The sequence below is a fragment of the Sapajus apella genome, unplaced genomic scaffold, assembly GCF_009761245.1.
Source record: "Sapajus apella isolate SASKATOON/1434 unplaced genomic scaffold, GSC_monkey_1.0 scaffold36, whole genome shotgun sequence".
NCBI lineage: Eukaryota > Metazoa > Chordata > Mammalia > Primates > Cebidae > Sapajus > Sapajus apella.
Window position 1 is genome coordinate 14,732,319 of NW_022436976.1, and position 24,065 is coordinate 14,756,383.

A 24,065-nucleotide genomic window follows, 5' to 3' on the forward strand; every position below is an offset into this window, starting at 1 on the left:
AAATTTTCTTCCCAGTCTCAGGTATGTCTTTATCAGCAGTATGACAATGGACTAATACACTATACTTCAGGAATTATACTTCTTTATTGTCCAGGGACATTTTGGGGCAACCTGAAGCACAGTGACTGGTGTCCACTTTGAAGATTCCTTAAAAACAATGACCTAATTGGTAACTATGTGATATGATAGATATGTTAATTTATTTGACTACAGTAACCATTTCACTGTTATCTTAGTTCATTCATGTTGCTCTAATAAAATGCTCCAGGTTGAACCATTTATAAATGAGAGAAATCTATTTCTTACAGTTCTTGAGGCTGGGAAGTCCAAGATCAAGACATTATCATTTTGTTTCTGTTGAGGACCTTCCTGCTGAATCCTTACATGGCAGAAGGCAGAAGGGCAAAAGGAGCAGATTTGCCACTTAAGCACTTTTATAAGGCATTAATCTCTGCAGGAGTTCCATCCTCATGATCACACATTCTAAAATGTTCCACCTCTTAATATTATTACATTGGAGACAAAGTTTTATGGGAGGCAAGGCTGGTGGCCCCCCAAAGTTTCATTGATAAATCAACTCACAATGAGTCCGATTAATAAGAAAAAGACATACAAATCTAATAAGCCATGTTCGTGGGGAGAATCACAGAGGATTCTTGCAGCAGCATCCAGGAGCTTATATATCCACTCAAGAATGAGGGCTTGGATCCTGGTAAAACAGGTTATAAGGTGGAGGAGAAGGATAATTCTATTGAGTGGCAGTAATTGATTACTGGATAAATTGTTGGATCAAGGAACAGAAATTAACTGTACATAGTTCTCTTTGGAATTTAAATGATCCTTGGAGTCAGTCTTTATCTTGAAAAAGGGTGTGTTCAGATGCAGTTACATTTTTAGCCTTCCTTCCTATAATGGTTAATGAAATAACAGGGAGGGGGCGAGGAACAATTGTTCTCCTTGGTGCCTCAGTCTCATCTTTACATAGATAAGCGAAAAGTCCCTTTTAGAGCTTACTGACCTCTCAGAGTTTTTAAATCAAAATAATCATGATTCCAGTGAGCCATATTTTGGTGTAAAATTTCCTGCACTCCTCCAGTTGTAACATGAGTTTTAGAGGAAACACAAATATGCAAACCATAGCAAATTTATATATAGGTATACCAAAATATTATATTTTATGCTTTAAATATATACAATAAAATAATTTCCTTTTTTTAAAAAAAGAGCAACTGCTAATACACCTGCACTGTTATCCCTTTGTTAGAACCAATGCTATGGATTCTTGTCTTTTTAGCTTCCCACCTTCCTTTAGCTTAATCTATTCTCTTCCACAAAGAGTCTGAATGATATATTTAGAACATGTCACTCCTCTGTCAAAACCACTCAACAACATCCCATCTCATTAAAAATAAAATCCAAAGTTCTCTCTGGGGCCTATATGATCTTGTCCCTTGATCTACAACATCATCTCTTACAATCACTTTCTTACTGGACTCTCCTACTCTGCTCCAGCCATTCTGGTTTCACTGTTGTTTTTGAACACACCAAGCATGCTACTACGTCAGGGTCTTGGTGCCAGCTAGCTCTCTGCCTACCACAGTTTCAGTTTCCCCTAAATATTTTCATAGCTCATCTCATTACTTTATTTAAATCTCTAGGCAAAGCACTACTTTATTTAAATATCTAGGCGAAAGTCTCAATTTATTTTCATAACCTACCCTCCCATTCACATTCTCTTCCCTTATTCTGTCTTTTTAGAATGTATCACTACTTGATGTATTATTCATTCATTTGCTGCAAATGTAACTTCCATGATAGCAATAAATTTTTTTGTTCATTGCTGTATCCCTAGTACCTAGGAAGCACCTGAGTTATTACCCAGTATATATTATATTTAATAAATATATATTGAATTAATGGATGAATGGATGGATGGATTGGATAAATAAATATTGATCCTCTTTCCTTCAGATAAATAAATCCAAATTAAAAGTGTGGAATTTCTATAGACTTTTGCTTGTTCTGAGTTCAATTCAAAATACTTACTCTGTTTTTGGGGCTACAGATGAGCTTTAGCCTGAAAATTATTTTTGATATCTTATAATGAGTGGAATCCTAGATGAACTCATGTAGAAAGAATGACTTATTTGATTACTTGATTTTTATTTGAAGACAACTTTGAAGAGATTAAAAAGAGGAGGGAGATTGCTAGTCAGACAAGTTAACTAAAAACTAGATTTTAAGGCTGACATTTTATAGCCACTGGATGAAGTGTAGAAGCAATGAAGAGGCTTCCTCACTAAAGTTCTACAGTAAGGTCCTCTGTAGACGTCTTTCATCTCTTTTCTTCTTCCATTATTTTACACTTTGCCAGCAAAATTGGGAGCTTTAGCCATTTTTTACTTTATTCAAACTGTCCTTTTTTGTGTTTCTTAGTGTTAAATAATCTGAATTTACGATTTTTATCTTCATGGTATTTCCAGATACATTTTTAATTGCTTTTCAATTAGCATTTGTGGGATTTGAATGCATATAAACAATGCCAGGAAATACGTATTTTTTGCCTGATCATAAAAAAAGGTCTTTTTTTAATTCTTATGTAGAGAATCACCACTATTTTTTTTTAAAAAAAGCTATAAGACATACAATTTCAAAAAATTTAGTAAAATGTGAATTATACACTTTCTGTATTGCCAAGCTAAAATGTAGATGTTTCAAGGCCAACTTTATACTATAAGAACATTGGAAAGTCTGGATAATCTAAAGGTTTTTAGGGAAAATACAGTATGACTGCCTTAGCTAGAAAAAAAAAAATAAATACCATTAAAAAAATCAAAACCATGAATTTTAATTTTACATAAAAAGAAGAGAGAAAAAAGCACATTACATATTGCACTCACCTAGTTGATCCCCAAGCAAAAGAGCAGAGAATTGCAGAGGAAGGATATATTAGGGGAATACCAGGCAGAAGCCAGGTCAAACAGAGACAATACAGAGAAAGGTGCTGAGGTCTAAATGAGACCACAGAGCCAAGAGCAGAGAGGAAAATTGTCTTTGAGCTAGGAGCCAGGAACTATAATGGCCTTAGTTTGCTAGAAGGTGCCAAACATAAACAAAAGTCAAAGATGAGTTGTCCAGTTGTTCTAAGAAGATATTCTCGTCTTTCATACTGCAGTATCAGGCCATGAGCAGGGGCTTTGCAGTGGGAGGGAGGGCTGGCACTTGGCAAGTATATAACATTTATTTGTGCTTATGCTTATCTGCCCTAGGAGACAATTACCTTTCTGAGAAAGAGAGGCAGGGGCTGGCAAAAGGCCTTAACCATAGTAGGCAGTCAACACATTTGTTAAATAAGAAGTGTAAATTATACTCCTCCCTCTCACCCTGCAGTGAATCTTTCAAAAGTAAGTAAGGGGTAATCCACAAAGTATATTTTTACTTTAAAACAAAATACATCTCTTCAATATTTCTCTTACAGAGTCACTTTGAACTGAAAGCAAACACAAAGTTTCCGTATGAGGAATATTTTGAGAAAATGCTAAGTATCACAAAATAGTGATTTTTAAAAGTGGAAGGGCCTTCTTAACCATAACCACAGTATGTCATCCCTACCCAATGTTTTAATTGCCACTATTTGTCTGGCTGCAGAACAATGAGGTATGGATGAGTCTAGGACTGGCTGGAGAGGTCCCAGGGTGACAACAAAATGGAATGCACTGTGCACTGGCCCTAACAGATGGAGAAAGCCTCTGATAGATGACTCTCTGGAAGCATCAGAGACCACTGGCTCTGGGTGACTTGGCTCAGGCTGTTAGCAAAAAAGAAGTTTGATTCAAGCCAGTCTTTTATCGATAAAGATTTCACTGTGCAAGCCCCACTGAGCATTTGAATTGGAAATGAAATGCAATTTAAACTGCTTAACCTTTCAGATTTTTTTTGTTTTAATTCTACCTTTTGTAAAAATAACAAAAACTGCTGATGGCACATAGAAATTTATATTCCTGATGTGTAAAATAATCAATTTAAATACTGTGTGCTAGTTTGTTCCTTGTTTAGAAATAACTTTTTCAGGAGCTAAAGTTCATTGGAAGTAACCATGGCCATGTGTGCCAGTACCAAGAGTTCTAGTCAATGTTGTTTATGAAAAAAAAATTTTAAAAACTCTGAAATTATCTAGGTGTAACCTTTTAATCAAAAAAACAAAAAATTATGTATTGATCTTGCCAGGTTTCTCCTAACTTCATCCTGGCTTGTTTGTGAAAGAGAAGTCTTTAAAAAGGCTACCTGTAGGTGATAAAGATTTTTAAAGTACTCTTTTCTTCCTTTTTATTAGAGAAAATCCAAAGGGAGTTTTAAAATTTGTTTTGCTGTGTATTTTTTAATGGGGGATCTTATGCTAACATTTTTTAAATCTTTACATTTGTTGCTTATCTCTAAGGGGTAGCATTGCAAAGTACTTAAGAACAAAGATTTTAAAACCACATAGACTGGGTTAAATCTAGGCTCCAACATGTATGTGTCTCAGTTTTCCCTACTTACACAATGGAAAAAGTAATATAGGCTGTTTTGAGGAGTAAATAAATTTATATATGCAAAGTTTTTAAAACAGGCTAAAACATAGTAGGCCTATATAATGATTAGCTATTCTAGATTCCAGAGGTCCTGAAATGATGAAATTATTCATGCTCTTTCAGCTATGCATTTTGCTGACAGCACATTGATATCATGTCCCTAGTATTTGAATTTATTAGGGCTTATATTCAGTGCCTTAACATTATAGCAGTTTTATAGGTAAATGAATATGAGTTTTTATTTGTGTGAAGCATTGATTTGAACACTATCATTACCCAGGTTCTATTAAGAATGCGACTTAACACAGACTGCCTTTATAGCAGGTGTGAAATCTTCAGCCTACAGGCCACACATGCACCTCAGCTTAATGTCATCTCGCCAGAAGGCAAGCACCTAAAGCTGGCACTGCCATTCATACCTTCTGCTGTGAAAATACTAGAGGGCATTTGCAGTCTTTATTATCCTATAAACACATTAACTGGGGCTGTTTTCCATCCACCTCACTTTCCACCATAATTAGAATTCTCAGTCTTCCTCTGCCCTTTCAATAAGTGTCTTTGTGTGCCTCTAAATGTTGCTATGCATAAGGAGAGAGAGAGAGAGAGAGAGAGAGAGTGTGTGTGTGTGTGTGTGTGTGTGTGTGTGTGTGTGTGTGTGTGTATCAGCCTCTCAGTATGTCTTATGTCTGGCTGCATAGCTCCCTTTGAGCACATCTCTCATTATTCTTTGTCCTACTGTCTTTTTGGTCATTCTCTTTGTATGGCTCATAGCATATGTTAGTTCAGCATTCGCTGCCTTTCTTTACTCTGATGTGATTGTCTCGGTCTATCACTTAAAATTATAGAATGCTAGAATTAGAATGGAATATTATGTTACTTTACAGTTGGCATAATTCCTTGATAAAGGACCAAAATTTATATTTTATTGCTTACTGAATGCATTGAATAGCATTCCTTTACTTAACAAATATTTAACAGCTTACTATAGTCCAGGAACTAGAACAAGAGAGTTTGTTTACTCTCATTTTTTAAAGTGCAGGAAATACTATACATTTCTCTTAACTAAAACGTAACTAATAATTTAAATACCTTTTAACTTGTTGATTTAGTACTTGGTTAACTCTTCATTGAAAAAGTAAAGGATTTTCTGTCTTGCTGTAATATAAAGTAAGAAATTAGTTGTGAAAATATACATATTAAGATTAGAGTTCTATTTCCAAATAGATTGGAGTGCATTAATGCAGATAAATGCAAATCAACAATAGCAATGAATTTAACTTTGACATCAAAGGATTTTCTCCTTCAGAACACAGGAAGGATGAGGACGGTCCATGCTACTGGCATGGCTACTGACTTAACATGCTGTGCAATCTGGATCACAGGTTTGTCTTCTAGCGCACAGGCAGAGCACACTGCAGTCTGGGTCATGGAGGAGATTTCTGTGTTTGCAAAGGAAGTTTCTGAACTCAGTTAAATATCCAGCTGCATACATGTGCCTTTATGCTTATAACGTCTCCAAGGTGAGCATGCATACAGGTGCTGACATTTCTAGGTGAGCTAACAAAGTAAACACCAGTTATTCAATCAATGAGCCTAAAGGGAACTAAAGGACAGAGGGTAAGAACCAGTGAAAACTAAAATATAGATGAAGAGGAATTTCAACATGGCTGCCATGTGAGCTTCCTGCCCCCTTACTGGCATTTCTTTGATATGGGATTTTCAAAGCAGGTGCTATTCTTATTGCAATCATATTGTCACACTTCATAATGAGGAAACAATTAAGCCCATAGTAAGTTAAGAGGTGATGTTTTGTATTTTTTTTTAAATCTCACATAACTGTTGTTTTGTTAGCTTTTGAAAACAGATAGGAATTTTTCAATTACACCCTGCAAAATACCTTTTCTCATTCTGAGTGTTTAAAACCCAAATGTATCTTGGATCCAGTGCTTTTGTGTTTACAAATCTGGATATGATTTAGTAAGCTTTAAAGAGATAGCAAGCACACAGTAAGGAAATCAGATTTACATAATTTTCTGCTTGCTTACAGAACACAGCAGTTGAGATTATCTTTTACATTTGGGAAGACTGTTTTAACATGATAAGATGAAATACCACCTACAGTACACTTGATCTTGCTAGTTTGACTTCTTAAAATAAATTATAGGCTGATTTGTCATTGTGACTTTTAACATAAATTGCTATTATAATCTAAAGGAGCAATTCTAAAGGAGACTGCCTTTTTACCTCATCTACATAAAAAGATTTAGGATATTTCAACATTTATTCTTTTCTCTGTGCAATTTATTTGCTGTAACTTTACATGGCAGGAACAACAAAAATCCATGCTTTGTTCATTTCATCCATTCTTCTATTCATGCAAATAGCAGCTTAAATGGAGAAATGGCACAAGTAAAAGAAATACGTCTACTTTACTTTGTATATAAAAAGGTGTTTTTAAGGGGATTTGTGTTCCTTTTTCTCCCATTGGAAGCACAATTAAATTGCAACCTTGGGGAAATAAGATGAGCTAAGGCCTTGCTCATTATCTTCTCTGTATCATTATGCGTGTATGTGTGTATGTATGTAGGTAGTCTTGCAGCTTCAAAAACTGCTGTAAATAATGAGTGTCATAGTCCAAACATCTTTTAGCTGTAGGAGTGTGATTGCTGGGAAAAGAGGAGATAGTGCTAAACCAAAGGACCCTCTTATGTAATCATGAGCCTCAGGGGAATGTTTGATGCCTTTTGCCCTGATTTTTGCTTTATGGATTGTGAGCATTATGCTTGACTACGCTTTCTGTCACTGTCTCTAAATTACATTTGTCCAAATTTGTCACAGTTTCTATTTTCTGTATCATCTGTATTTATTATTTGACCACAAAAGAGTTAGAAAATGAACATGGTTATATGCTTTCTAGGGTTATTCATTGAGAAATAATAATAGACTCAGGTATTTACATTAAAAAAAGTGTGTGGAGGGGTGCACACAGGTCTTCTGGTCAAGCTCTTACTGTATTCCACATAGAGATTACATATATGTATGTATTATCTCATTCAGGGCTCAGCATGAAATTGGAGTAATCCCGGATTTGTAAGTGAATGATGATGATTTCCTTTCAACTCAATAATAGTACTGACCTCCTGGAGTCTCTGATTGGAGCCTGTGTTTTCATAGTTGGGGAAAGGTTTGTAGAAAACATAAGTAGCAGATATGGTTTAGGATTATATAATGTCATCTATAGAATGTCATCTCTGATGCTGCTTTCACTTTAAATAAAATCTCAAATTAAAGAGAGACGAGTTTAATGGGAGATTTATTTGGAATCATAATAAATTCTGATTTATGAGAAATTCTGCCTTGCCAACTCTTCCATGTTTTAAGCCTTCCTGCTCCAGGAAGAACTTCTCAGAATAGTCCAGCCCACTGTGAAATACTCTTCTTGACGCTAAGAGCACTTATTATATGTGCTGCTCATTTGATAGTCATTTCATCTTGACATGTCTTTTTTTTTAATTTCTAACTTTTGTCCCTTTACCCCTTCCTGCCTTTCCACAGTTTACGTGACATCCCCCAGTATGAAACGGATTGTTAATTTGCATTTGCTTTCTATTGCTTTGAAACAATTATCAGAAATCGAGTGACATAAAGCAACACAAATTTGCTTTCACGTCTGTAAATCTGAAGTGCAATATGGCTTAACTAGGTGTTCTGCATATGGTCTCACAAAGCTGAAGCCAAGGTGTCAGCTCAGCTGGGTTCTTATCTGTAGGCTCTAGGGAAGAATTCACTTTTGAGCTCATTTGCGTTTTTCAGGATCTAATTCCTTGTGGTGGAAGGATGGAGGTCCTCGTTTTCTTGCTGGCTGTCAGCAGGAGGCTGCTTTCTACTTCTAGAAATCACCTACAGTTCTTAACACATGGGCCCCCTCAGTTTTGAAGACAACAATAGCAAGGCCAACCCCTCTCTGGGTTTTTAATCCCTGACTTTTGCCACCGGTGGAGAAAACTGCGTGCTCTGACAAGATCTTATGTGACTAGGGTAGGTTCACCCAGATCTTCTCCAGATTTTAAGGTCAACTAACTTGGAATTTTAATTACATCTGCAAAATCTTTCACCTCAGTACTTAGATTAGTGCTTGACTGAGTAACCAGGGAATGTGAACATCTGGGGTGGAAGGACATCTTTAGAATTCTTCCTACCACATTGACCATGTTGCATTATCTCCTGTGACACTGAGGTAATTCTGTGCATAGGTAGATACAAAATTCATTGACTGAATGAATCCACAAACGTATGAACAAATGAATAATAAAGATAATTTTGCAAGTTAGATATATCATCATACAAATTACAAATAAAAAGAACTGAGCCTGTAGGTGAAGAGAATTCTATTTTGCCCAAATACATTCGTTTTGGGTCATTACACTTAACCTTATGTCCATGATTGAATTGATTAATCATGGAAAGACTTACCATTGAATGGTAAGAACTTATCAAATGACAACAAATTTTTAAAGGTATTTTTCTTTAAAGTCCTAACTATTAGCATCTGACAGTTGTACTCTAGTATCAGATTGCTTTTACAAACTGATTTGTGCATTACAAAGCATAGTCACAAGTATTATCTCCTCTAACATTCACAATAGTCCAAGGATATTAATAACCCCTCTCACAACCCCTATAGAAATTTGAGGCTCACAATACTAAAGTATTTTGTTGAAGGTCTTAATTCTTTATACTCATAATGTTCTAAATGCGCGTAATTTGGAAAAAAAAAGAGGAGTGGGTGGGTGAAGAGGAGTTGGTCATAATGATAATGATATAATTAAAAAATTAAATGAAACAATTAACAAAAAAATCCTGGGCAGCTCTTTATATGCTCTGCTCAAATGTTTGATAATTATAATGTGATTGCTGTCCCACCCTGTATTTAACACTAGAATTACGAATCCTGAAGGAATTACAATAGTAAGTTATCTACGGCAACTAGGAGAGACTAGTTTTTCTAACATTTTGTGAAATGATGAAAAAGGACCTCTAATCTCCACTAGTGAAGTGATGAAAAGATAGTATCTTCAAATGAACAACATGATACTACATTTGTCTCTAATTAGTATCTATGAAATAATGACACTCATTTTTCTCAAATAATGACACTCATTTTTCTCTTCCATGATTTTGTAGTTGTTTTTCATGTTTTAAAAATAGCTTTTTAAGAAATTTCTTTTTATTTTCTTTAGACAAGAAATTGTTTCAAGAAATGCTCTGTTGCACAGGCTGGAGTGCAGTGGCGCGATTAGAGCTCACAGCAGCCTTGACCTCCCTGGTTCAAGCAATCCTCTTACCCCAGCTTCCTAAGTAGCTAGGATCATAATCATACACCACCACATCCGGCTATTTTTTTATTTTTTTGTAGAGATGGGATCTCACTTTGTTGCCCAGGATGGTCTCGAACTCCTGGCCTCTAGGGATCCTCCTGCGTTGGCCTCCCAAAGTGCTAGATTACAGGTTTGAGTCACAGGGCCAAGCCAAAAATTGCTTTTTCAATCTGTACTTTTCATAGGTCAGTGATCAGGAAATCAAACTGTATTTGCAGACTCAGGATACCTTTTTCATAACTTAACAAACTCAAATGCAATTCAGTTGTGCAATATATATTTTAAGAAGGGCATTTATAGGATAATTTGAATTAGTAGACTTGTATAACTTGATAAACATTCCTAGGAATAGAAAAAGACTCAAAATATCCAATATAAAGAAACGTATTTGCAGGGCTCTAAGATCAGTGTGTTTGTGTCTCCAATGTTGCTTTCAGTCATAGGTTTCCCTCAACCTCTTCTTCCAACATTCTTCAAGTTTCAGTATCCTTTCCAAAACACACTTTGTCTCTTCTTAACCACTCCCTTTCACTTACAAAATCCTTTCTATAATATTCCACATCTTATTTCATTTGACTGTTAGCAAACAATAAAACAAGGCCTTGCGACAGTTCTTTTATGGTAGTTGCTAAGCCTAGATCGAATCTGAGGTGATTTTCACCTATAAGTGACTTTGAGCTTGACCTAGGCCCCTGTCTTTAGCTTTCGACTATGAGATTTAAGAGGAATTGTTTCTTGTTCCTTAAACAATATAAATGACATTATGACAATCTTAAATAAGAAAAATACTCACACAAAAACCATTATGACAAATTGAGGAATATTAAAGTAGTCGATTTGTGCATTTCATTGAACATTCTGAACCAGACAAATTTGAATGCAGCTTTCAATATACAAATAAGCCAGTTCTGTAACAATAGGCAGTGCCATTGTATATCAGACATTATGCATAGTGCAGCCAGCTGCATCAAAGGGATGGCTGAATTGCGATTTGTTTTTAATGTTAAATTAAAATCAAAAAAAAATTATTATTGTCACTCTGTAATAAACAGGAATGTGGCTTAATGAAAACCTTTATTTGTGTTGGTGAGTTTTTTGTTCCTAATTCAGAAGTGGATAAAGCTGCTCTTTATAATTGGATAGCTGCCACAATTTTAAACTTTGCAAAATATCATCTTGTTCATATGTGAAGAATATCAGAACAATAGTTTAAATAGTATAGACAAGATATAGTTTAATATAGGAAGAAATTCCAGGAAGATTAGCAGGAACATTCACAGTGCTTATTATAGCCTTCTTATATCCCTTTTTCTTAAAAAAAAAAAATGTGTAACAAGGAGATACTAACATTAAACATCATTTCTCTCTTTGGCGAAGGAGGAAAGTAATCATCTGTCTTTTCTAATTTAAAGATTTAAAAATTACACCCAAGTGCAATTACGTATTATGTAGCCCAAACCTTTTTATAATGACGTTTCCAAGAATGCATCAAAATGTATGATTGCTTTTTTTTAATGCTTGCTTTCTTTAAGTCTTACAAACAACCTTACAGAGAATTTTAGAATTTTTTTGGACAATTATAATGATGCCAAATGTTCCTATTAATTGTGATTATAATTAAAGTTAGTGTGAAATGGAAAATATATATTAGAACACATGTATTTAAATGTGGCTTTTTAATTTTATTAGCGGTCACTCTTAGATACCAGTATACTAGGAAGTAGAGAAGTTACTGTGATAAAAGCAAATTGACACATTTATTGTTTTTAAGCTATATCTTTGCTCTCTAGGAATGTATGGTTCTCTTAACCCGTTTTCCATTTTTTTTCGAGTTTTCAAGCCCTGACCTCAAATTTGAATAGTAAACCAAAGCTCCTCCTTCACTGGAAAAAAAACCAAAACCAACAACTGAATTTTATGCAGAGTTGTCTGAATGCTAATTTTCTGATTTCATGTGTACCTTTTAGCAACTGATGAATCAAGACACAGTCTAGATATATAGCTGAATGTTGTAGATGCCTACTCTTTTGCTTCTAGGCCATGTTCTTCTTACGAAAATAAATTAGCCATTTATAGCAGATTTCTAATATAATGGTTATTCACGTATCACTAACATTTGATCAGTACATATTTACTATGAGCTTCATATACTTGAGGCACTAAAGAAGTTCAAATTGAAAACATTATGAAAGATATGAAGAAAGCATATATTGACTATTGATCTTGGAAATTATTTCCAACATTAGATATTTCAGAAAATAATTATGTCGGCCGGGCGCTCACACCTGTAATCCCAGCACTTTGGGAGGCCAAGGTGGGAGGAACACGAGGTCAAGAGATCGAGACCATCCTGGCCAACATGGTGAAACCCCGTCTCTACTAAAAAAATACAAAAATTAGCTGGGCGTGGTAGTGCACACCTGTAGTCCCAGCTACTTGGGAGGCTGAGGCAGGAGAATTGCTTGAATCCGGAGGCGGAGGTTGCAGTGAGCCAAGATCGCGCCACTGCACTCCAGCCTGGCACCTGGTGACAGAGCAAGACTCTGTTTCAAAAAATAAAAAAATAATTATTATTATTATGTCACATCCAGCACGTATGTAGAAACAACTCATTTTGTATTTTATTGGTTGAAATGTCTAATTAAAAAGGCATCTAGACTTTGGATAATTTGCTGGACTATGGAATTATTTTTTATCATATTATATTTAGAAACATTTTAAGATTTCTATCTGCTACTTTAATAAGCAATGAGTATTATAAAAGCATGAAGCAAAATACTAAATGAATTCACGTGAGCAGTGCAATATCCTGGAAAGGGCATTAAACTTAAAGTCTGGACACTTGCATTAATTCTCTGTGTAGCTCTTTCCTCACCAGACTTGAGTCTTTTCTGGCTATAAAATGATATGAGTGTAGAATGTCTTTCTCTAACTAAATTCTGATTTAGTTATGATTTGACAAAGGAGAATAAATTCTCTCAAAATTTCTTTTAACTCTGGAATTATATGATTTTGTAAAAATAATTTCATTTTTTTCTGGTGTAGATTTTTTTTTTACTTGACTACATAGTCCCAAGAGTTAAGAATTAGGTATTGTTCATCTTTGTGTATGAACACCTAACACATAGTAGGCACTCCATAGCACTTGTTGAATAAATAATGTGATTACTGGTATAAAAATCAGTTACTCCTAAATTATGATTTCCTGACTTATGTAAGTCTCAAAGATCAATTTTCCAATTATATGTTTAAATATACATATTAAGTATAATTGAAAGTACTGCTAAAATAGAGTCATCTCTCAATAAAATAAAGGTGTTATAAAATGACAAAACTTTTCCTAATGTTTTGTGCCTGAAGGAACTGTAGATATAAACTTAATGCTAGTAATCTGAAACTTTTATTAATGCAGGGAATGCTATTTTTACGATAGGCAAAAATGCTTTCAAACAGTAATGTAAATGGCCAAATTGGCATTATCTATAAAAATGAGCCAGAGGTAAGGTGTTTTAATGTAATGGGTTTTTTTAAATGCATACTTCTCTCTCTCTTTTTAAATATCTTGACTAGTGTCTGAGTTCAGTACTGGCATCACTGTGCATGGTTTGTTTTTTTTTCTTTTCATCCTTTTCTGGACTCTTCTTTGGACTAGAATGCCCTAGTATCTGGTTTTTGTGTGCCTGTCCCCATAGTCCTGCCACCGCAGTTGTATTACTCATTTTCCCATGTTACGAGTTGGATAATCTTAGGCAGCAATAGAGCCTTGAGGAAAGAACATTTCAAGGTTGTAGAGGAGAAGAGTATTTTATAGTTGAAATCATAATAAAAAATAAGAACCATGAGTGCCTTTAAATATTTAAGAAATACAAGTGGAGCCAGAATTTTCACTGGGCAGTATTGCTGGTATAGCAGAAACCAAAATGATGATAGTGTGAAACAGTAGGTGATATTCCTGCGATAAAATCTATGAGGAAAAAAAACCAGATTTAATTAAGATTTTAAGACCTGGGTTTTTGTTGTTGTTGCTGTTGTTGTTAAGAGTATGTGCCTGCTAACAATATAATTAATGCAAACCTCATAAAACTCACACAAACTGAGAGAATTATTAGGAGCCAAGAAGAACGGTGGCAAAGAGATTGGATAGCTGTTCACTTTCAACAGATTTATTTATCCAAATTAATTTTCTGTGCACCTACTATGTGCAAAGCACCATGGAGTGTAGGGAGATATGAAGTTGCACTAGACACAGTATTTACAATATATTTTCCTTTTCTTTGGACAAGATTGTTGTCTTTCTCTGGATACCCCTAAAATAAGCAGTTTGCTTGTAAGCAATTATTTTGGGAAGGAATTTTAAGGAACACTGGTGGGTGACTGAAACTAGTAAAACAGGGAGGAAGGGAAAGCCAGTCCAAGAATACACGATTGAAGTGGTACTTGGTGTGCATAACTGGGCTCCATCCTACTAGGGACCCTCTGAGGAGCCCTGTAGAATATACTTTAGAATTGTTTGCCCTGCATACAACCAGTTGTCATAGCAACAGCTAAAGTAGAAATGTAATGAGAAGATGTAAAGCAAAACACAAAAGTGTGTGAAACAAGTGTATTTTGCAAAATTTATCTCATGTGGACATAAAAAGAGCAGTTATTTATTAAGCCCTTATTATGTGCAGTCACTGGGATAGACTCTGGGGAAGAGGAAAGAAGAGGAAAAGAAAGATGAAGAAAATATGATTTCAGCTCTTTAGAAACTTGAAATCTAGGTGAGGAAGCAAGTTCCTAAGCAAGGCCATGAAAGAATTTGAATTACACTGAGGCCTCCAGGGAGGGAGGAAGTAAGGAAGGGATCATGTAAGTTATCACAGAGGTGACACTGAACTTGGTTCTTAAGGGGAAATACAAGTATGCCAGATAGAGGCAGGAGAATTGGGAGGAAGTAGAAGAAGGCAATTCCAAGTAAAAGAAGCATGGATTGCAAACCCAAGGAGATAAAATGCTATGGTTTGTTCAGAGCATTGTGATCTTAGAGGAGCTACATATTAAAACTGTACCCTGGAACACAAAATAGTATGTGGAGAATAGCAGGTAATCACTAAGCATGTGTAGGTACTTAAGCATTATTTGTTTAGTGGATTAGTTTTCTGACCTGCATTTTTAAAGCTATGTTTTAGAAAGGACATATATTGTTAGTGTCATTGTTACTGTTACAAAATTTCTAGAACTCTGAGATACACATGATCTCCTGCCAACAACTAAACATTTCTTCTTGGGCCAAGGTAGGGGTTTATGTTGATACTTCTTGTGTAAACACTAGTATATTTTAAAAGCTATCATTTAAAGAAAATTTACTCAACACTTCACTTAGTGGCCTCATCTGTTTATTATAACATGAGGAGGGATAATTTTATCCCCTTTGTTCAGCTGAGAAAACTGAGGTACCAGGATGCTAAGCTAGTACCTGGTATTATGCTTGATTGTTAAGAAATATGGCCTCCATCCATAGCAAACACATTCAGATAGAAGTCACAGACAAGAGCAATGATTTAACAGTTCTCTTGGGTGTGTGTTTATATTTTTGTGAAGGTATAACTCTACATTTATGGTATGATGTCTTGAGAGACATCCAAGAAGACAAGATTCGTCTTTTCAGTAGGTGAAACCAATGTTACTCTACAATGGTAGTCAGTATTTCCAAGTCCTGAATTCTTGATGGATGATATTATCTTTTCTATCTCTTTTCTAGACCTCTATGGTAAAATCTCATCCTAATGCAGAAGTTTAAACAATGTGTCTATACTTCAGTTTTCTATAATAAATAGTTTGACAGTACCAAACACTTGATCAAATACTATGAGTTATACACAAGTAAATTAAATATGATCCTTGCTTTCAAGAAACTTAGACTCTGTAGAAGAAGATGCACATGAGAGTGATAAAGTATAGATAAAATATAGGCAAAGTATAGGTAAAAACTATAGGAGAAAAGAGGACTTGGCAGATTAATTTAACTAGAGTTAGGTAATAATTCAGGGAAGCTACATAGAAATGGAAGCACAGAGAATCAGAATACCTGAGTCCTTGTCTTATTTTTACATCTAATTTAAGCCCATCATTCAATCCCTATCAGCCTCACCTTCTCATCTGTAAAATCTGTGGATGGCACCAGCTGATCCCCAGCACTCAGACTGTTTTGCAGGTTCTACTTTGTGAGTAGGTTGCATCTGAGATGATAGGCACTGAGATATGAGTACTGTTTCACACATACAGACATAGAAGCCCATCTCATATGAATGCAAACTGCAAATACACAAGTGCAGCAAAGACTTGCACGTGTCCTGAGAATGGAGAGTTTTTTGCCTAGGATAACACATGTGCAAAGTATGGCAGGGTATCGGGTATAGGGCTGAAAAAGTAGCTTGCTGAAAACTTACAGAACGTCTTACATTCCATCCAAAGTCATTTGGATTTTATTAAGGATTTTAAAATAGCCAAAATATCATGGCAATGATTAGAGAATCATTGAGAATAACTGAAAATCAATCTACAGTGTAACAAGTGGAATAATTTAGGTAAATCAGAACTACAAGGCCAGATAATCACTGGCCTTCATTTCACTGGAAAATCTAAGAACAAGCAAAGCAAACAGACAAAATTTAAAGGTAAATTAAATATTCAAAAAAATGGAAATGATCATCAAACCTTATGAAATTCTTGATTCTTAATAATGCCAAAAGAAAAATGTTGCAGAATCCAGAAAATAAGCTAGTGTAGGTAACCTTTCTAACACAAAAGATTCAAAGCATAAAATGTAGTAAACAAGAATACCTGATCAATAAACTCCAAGGTTAGACACCCTATATAAAAACTTAAATAATTTCACACCCACATACCCACATGTATAGGCTTTCACCTTGCAAAAATGTTTGCTGGTTTCCAATTTCTCCCATGTTTTCACCACACTACCAGTGTCACAGTGAGGACATAGCTGATGGCAGTGACTATTAGTGACCTTAAGAACACAGCCAGGTTTCTATTTTCATTTCTGCAAAACCTTATTTTCTTCAACTAAATGATGCCCTAGAGGCCCAAGCTAAGGTCTGTATAGTAAGGTCAATGTGTATTGTATTTTGTGCAATATTTCACACAACAAAGCCAGAGTTTAAAACACACATACACACACCCATACACATCCACATACAACTCCAAAATATGTCAAGACACTTATGTAGAAACCCATCTGCAAACCAACGTGGTAGGAGTTGCCATACCAAGTTCAAAGAACCGTTCAGGGTCACACAAAATTACCTGTATTGACAACACACTTCAAAGCTACTATATATTCATATAAATTACTTCTAAGTTTCTAAAATAAAGTAAACAAAAAATACAGAACATTGAGAAGATACTGATGAACAATTCAAGCTTTGAGGCCTTATTTCGGCAACTAGGAAGGATAATAAAAGGCAGCAGAATTTGTTTCTATTTGGATGATTGCTTCCTCATTCTCCTCACCTCAAATGAGAGGTAATAATCTTGGAGAGTTTCATCTGGCTATATGAAGATAAAAGTATTTACCTACAAAAAGGTAGATTTCTGAATGTGAGTAAAACCAAGGCAAATATATGTTTAAAATTCCTAATGTAATTGATGCTGAGTAGATAGGATGGTATATTGTGAACTTTGGCAAAATGGTTATTCAGCAAGCAGAATGGGACTCGAGGAGGCTGGTTGGCCATAGAAATAGCTCTGTAGTCGCTAAGAATAAGTTGGCAGGAAAATGCTACTAGTCAAAAAGAGAGAGAAAGGAATGGTGTGATTTCTCTACCCATTTACCTCATTGTTGATAACACAAAAGTAGAGAGATTTTCTGTAAAAATGACTATTTTGAAGTTTATCAAGTCTCAATCTGTCAAAATTATTGGAACTAACCTGAAGATAGACATTCAATTTTTTGATCAAATGAAAAAAATAAAAAAGCCAAAACATTAGAATTAAATAAAAACTTTTCTATGATCTTTGGCCTCTAATTCAAGAAAAGAACACCAATGTGTACTTGTTAGCCTGACTTCTTCTAAAGAAGAAAAAAGGGAAGGCTGACTGACAGAAATTTGAAGCCATTTATCCAATTTTCACATTCTTTCTCTAAATGCAAGAGGAGTTGACTGTCATAGGAAATCACAAATTGTTACTCAACCAGACGGAGAGCTAATTGAAAAGAGGACCATAAGATGTTTACCTCTCTGCACTCCGGGAGACAGTATGGCACAATGAAGGTGTGTTTAGTAATCAAACAAACAGACTGAAAATCTCTACGTTGGCAGCCTTCCCACATGACAACTGTGCTACTCCGGCATTCTCCAACCCTAAAGTTGAGGGTGAGAAAAAGACCCCAGAGAGTCTACAGTACAGGAGCATGCAATATTCACACAAACAAAGCTCTCTTCCTAAAAATCACTGTGCCACAAAATGAGGTGGTGCATGAGAAGATATAGCGTGTCCGTGCTGTATCTATAACTCAGCGCATCTCGTGGACCATTTGATTTCACCAGAAATAATGGAAAGGAGTTTAATTATGTCACCCGTGTGCGACCTACTTGATTCTTCCAGATACCATAATCCAGAGTTACATACCAGTGGAAAAGTATATCCCATCTGCTTCTCTTTTCCTCTCCTAATCTGTACCCAATGTTTAAGTAAAATTAAGTGATACAAAAAAAGGAAGTGCAATCTGAGCCTCCGGATATCCCCTGCAGCTGCTGATGGTGGAAAGGGGTGGATGGTGGATATTGCTTCAGAGAGGATTTAATTACCTTTTGAGCAAACTACTCCCACAGTATGTAATGCAACAGGATCACACTGTGAGTTAGCTCTAATCAATGGTGTATAATTTCTCAGTAAATGTATGTGTTCTCTATTTTGAGTACACATTAATCACCCTCTTCTGCATGAAACGTTATTTGGGTGTAAATCATTTGCTTCCCATTAAGGTATATGCTTCCTCAGGAAAATGTAAGTTGAGGCCAGTTTTGCCCTACAGAAGCAGAATTAATATAGCTTTAGTAACTCTAAGATTGCAACAGAAATCTTAAAAACATGACTCAAAGCTAGTTCAGTTAAAACTTGATTAATTTAAGGAAATTTCTGGGCAAATAATTGATATTGTACCAAAACTAAATATTTCACAGTTACATTTGATTTTGCCTCAAAATACAAACCGGAGCAATACAAGGGAAAGCTGCCAAAACAGAAAATAATAGGCAGCAGCTGTGGTAATTGGTAGTGATAATCATAATTAGACAAGATATAAAATATATATTAAAATTCAGAATGGATCTTCCTGTTGACAATAGGAAGAAGTCTCAAAGTCCTACACTCCACTCTTAGCTTGGGCACTTTTGCTTCACACCTGAGACAGATCCTCTAAAAACAAACTCATCATTAGGTCAGCCGTGAAACCACTCTCTAAATGTCATGCATCATGCTGTTCTCTTTGGCAAAAGAGAAGAAAAGTCAGAGGTCATACCCTCTGACTTTGAAGAAATTGCAAATCAGAGGAGACTGGCAATTATCTAGCTATAAATTACATTAAATAAAAATACTCCCAAAGTCAAGAAAATATAGAGAATTAATATTTCTGTAAGCAAAAACAAAAGACATTTTTGTGAGACCAGAGAAACATTGATTTAACTAAGTGTAGATTAAAAGTGAAGTAAAATATGCTTGTTCCGTGCAAAGCATCTCAAGTTAAACAGAAAGCTCTGTGGGAACAGGGACCGTTTCTGTTTTGCTCATTGCCTCAGAGTGCCCGGCACATCGCAAACACTGAATCTGTTAGAGGAATAAGTGAATGAGGAGTGTTTAGATCATCCTGGTGGGAGTGTTTATGCTTTGTTAAGTGCTGTGCTGGGTGGTTTACACATAACAACACCTTTAATCTTTGCAGTAACTTTTGAGATACTACCAATCCACATTTGCAGATGAAGATACTGAACTCAGCAAAGTTAAGAAACTTGCCCAGCTTAGTCCAGTTAGAAAGAGGTGGAATTGGAACTTGAACCAATATCACCTGGCTCTACAGTCACATACAATGTCGTATTTAAAGACTAGAATGTCTTAGCTTTACTAAGTAGAAAGAATGACAAACGGCCCTTTCTGTTGTTTGTTTTAAATTCTGATCTGCAAACTACACCAAAGCAGTCTCACCTTACAGACTCCATTTTATTTTCTTTCTCTTTTTTTTTTCAATAAAATGGTAAATATGATATCATCTAATACATTGTTCAAGGGCTGAGTATTCTGTGTTTGTTTTAAATCTTCAACTTTTGTTTCCTTTATCCTCTTCCTTTCTTTCTCATTCTCAATTTAAACTTTTCTTCTCTTTTCTTCAATCTTCTTCTCAAAAACAATTAAGCAGGTAGTAAGAAAGAAATAGAACAATTTCCCCCATTATCCACTTTGCCTTAAGGGTGAGAAATCATAGGAACAACTGTTAGGATAGTTTATCAAAATGGTCTTGAATTAGACACATGCGTACTTAGGAATATTATTCCACATCCAATCCAATAAACATCAATTGAACACGATTGATATAAGACACAGATGCACATATAAGGAGGAATGTTCCATAACCTCAAGATGTTTTATAGTTACATATGACATAAATATTACTAATTATAAGTTAAAAAGAAAGAAAACATTTCTGAAGTCAGGTATAAGCAGAAGACTAATAATTTTTCTTAGATTGGGGATGGCCTTATGAAATAAACTGTTTTTTTTTTTTTTTTGATATTTAAGGATCAGTAGGCTTAAGGAGGCAGCATGTGCAAAGGACATGGGGTAATGAAACACTCTTTGTGTTCAGAAAAATGGCTTGTACAACTAGAGTGAAGAGCCACTGTGAGTCTGGATAAGTTGACTAGAACCAGATGGCCAAGGACCCTGAATGCTAGGCTGTAAAGTTTTGGCTTCACTCAATAGACAGTGGGGAATACTTGAAGGATTTGAGCTAGCATAAGCTTTACTCTTTTTTTTTTTTTGAGGCAGAGTCTCACTCTGTCACCCAGGCTGGAGTGCAGTGGCGTTATCTCAGCTCACTGCAACCTCTGCCTCCAGGGTTCAAGTGATTCTTGTGCCTCAGACTCCCAAGTAGCCGGGATTACAAGTGTGCGCCACCAGTTAGCATGCCTGACTAATTTTTTTGTCTTTTTAGTAAAAACGTGGTTTTGCCATGTTGGCCAAGCTGTTCTCAAACTCCTAGTCTCAGGTGATCCGCCCACCTTCGCCTCCCAAATCATTGGGATTACAGGCAAGAGGCACCGTGCCCGGCCAACATAGGCTTTACTCTTGACTTTCCTAGTATAATCTATTGCCTATTGACTAGCCAAGTGATCTTTTAGAAATAATCAAACTCTCCTATGGCTTCTCATGTCATCAGAATGAAACTAAAGCTCTCACCATAGCCCCGCTACATTTCTGAACACATGACTTATCCTGCCTAATTTTACTTAGGGTAAATAGAAGCATGATATTGATAGACAACTAAAAGCTTGGCAGAGATCCTTCAACAGGTCGGGACACCCCAGAGGCTCAACTAGCTGTCTCCTAAGGAATTCAGGCTTCTAGTTTGGACCTATGGCTTCACCTATGCTGACTGTCTTTTGTGGCAAGAGTATGATGTTATAAAGTTCAGTACATATTCTGTTCCTATATTATCCTGCTAATGATCTGTCTTCTTGCTCAAAATACTTAAGGGAAGTAGCCTGACCTGTACAGGTCAAGCTATAATGAGCCTGAAACTAAAAGGAGAAGAAAGATTCAGCAAAATATGAGGGGGAAAGACAATATTCTCTGAAAAAAGAAGTCAAGCTATTTTGTCTCCTTATAGGTTTGTGGTAACAGTGGGGAAAATGGATGTGATGCACAAATGTTTACTGAACACCTATTAAGTACCAAACTGTGTGTTCAGTATCAGAGATAAAATATATATGTATTTTATCTATATATATTTAGCTACTCGGGAGGCTGAGGCTGGAAAATCGCTTGAACCTGTGAGGCGGAGGTTGTAGTGAGCTGAGATCGTGCCACTGCACTCCAGTCTGGGTGACAGAGTAAGATTACTTCTCAAAAAAAAAAAAAAAAAGAGAGAGAGAGAGAGATGTGCACTGAAATATGTATATCATTGCATTTTGAAAAAAATATTGTATTTGTAACTGTTGCCTGAATTACTTATCTGCCATGAACCCCTAGGGAGTCCTCCCAGGTTTGTATGTTATCCCTAAAGCTCCATATATCCTAATGTTCTATGTTTACCTATTTATTCATATCCTATTTATTTATTCTTGAAAGAGAGGTTTGGGTTTTATTCATCTTTGCCTATGTGAGGCTTAATTCAACCTGATGAACATAATAGATATTCAGTATATAGTTAAGGAGTATGCCTGATGACATATAACTTAGCATTAGGTATCTGACCTCACATTATGGTGACTAACTTTGCTCTTTGTGTTTTGGCCTGCTGATTATTCACAATTACTCCACAGTCTATTTTCTGTAACAATTGCAAGCTAACAGTGCATCAGCCAGTTTCTAGTTTATTTAAGGACTAATATAAGTATTATATTCACAAACAACAAAAAAGTATATAAATTTGTGGCACCAGTGAAAAAATATATGTCATTTTAATTGTGAAATAATAAAGTTAAAAGATACTGTTGGTAATATCTTTGTTATGTTTAAGGCAATAGGAGGCTGAGTGGAAAAATATACAGCTACACTGGGGAAGGCAGATGACAAAAAGCAGTATATATGGAATATATAGAATTAAGTCATAAAAGGATCATACCTATCTTATTAATTGCTACATTCCCAGCACTTAGAAGAGTGCTTGGTACCTAGTTCAATTAAAACTTGCTGAATGAATGGATGGATGTATATTGCTATAGTACATTTTCTAGCCTATAAATATATGGCTTGCTTCAGAAGAGATACCATTTTGTGGGATAGAAATACTCATTTTGATTGTGACCCATTCATATGATTGAGTCATTTACTTAGACATTTCTTGAACATCTACTATATATCACACCTATGTCTGGAAACACAGAAATGAATAAGACATGACCTGGAAGAGTTTAAGTCTGTTGGAAGAAATGGATACGTAACAAATATTTGCAATGCAGTGTGATCGTTGTATAATATATATATTTCATGGACTCATGACACAGAAGGGATAATCAGCTCCGTTTGTTAAAGGAGAGTGGATCTAGGAAAGATTGCCCAAAAATGCATTTTTAAAGATAGATAGGGAGTTTTGAGGGGTCTTGAAAGTCTACTCATTTTTTTTTTTTTTTGAGATGGAGTCTCCCTGTCACCAGGCTGGAGTGCAGTTGTGCAATCTTGGCTTACTGCAGCCTCCGCCTCCGGGGCTCAAGCAATTCCCCTGCCTCAGCCTCCCAAGTAGCTAGGACTACAGGTGTGTGCCACCTTGCCCAGCTAATTTTTGTATATTTAGTAGAGATGGGGCCTCACCATATTGGGCAGGATGGTCTCGTCTCGATCTCTTGACCTCATGATCTGCCTGCCTCGGCCTCCCAAAGTACTAGGATTACAGGCATGAGCCACCGTTCCTGGCCAATAGTCCACCCATTCAATGTTACTGCTTAATTTGTCATGATAACAAAAATAATTTACCTTTGCTTTTTATGCTTAGCTTTTAAATTTTATTTCTTATATATCAAACCATGTATATGCCTTGCATGTTCTTGGTTTTTTACTATTATACAAGTTTTATTACATGCAACATTCTTGAAAACCAACAACTCTACCATAACTGTTATTGAGAAGGTCATATACTAAATAAAGATTTATTTATATTTTTAATATATTTTTCTACATCTTGAAAAAGGGAAAATAAGAGTTCCATGGTTTTAAATCAGACTTCTTATATGTCAGAAATTGAAAAACTGTCTGTTCAACAAAAGGCTTACTTTCTTCATCTTTTTATTTTTTAAAAAAACTCATTTGTAATTACATAGATGCATTAAATAGCTAATTTTGCTCTCTGTTTATTAAAACATCACAGTCTCACTGCTCAAATCCCATTCACCTAGAATCAATA

At 35.6% G+C, this 24,065-nt stretch overlaps 1 protein-coding gene across 2 annotated transcripts in view; it reads left to right on the forward strand.

Moving 5' to 3' along the window:
- The window catches only part of NEGR1 (neuronal growth regulator 1), a 930,734-nt gene that overhangs the window by 901,411 nt on the left and 5,258 nt on the right, over positions 1-24,065 (forward strand). The gene's annotated exons all lie outside the window — the stretch shown is intronic.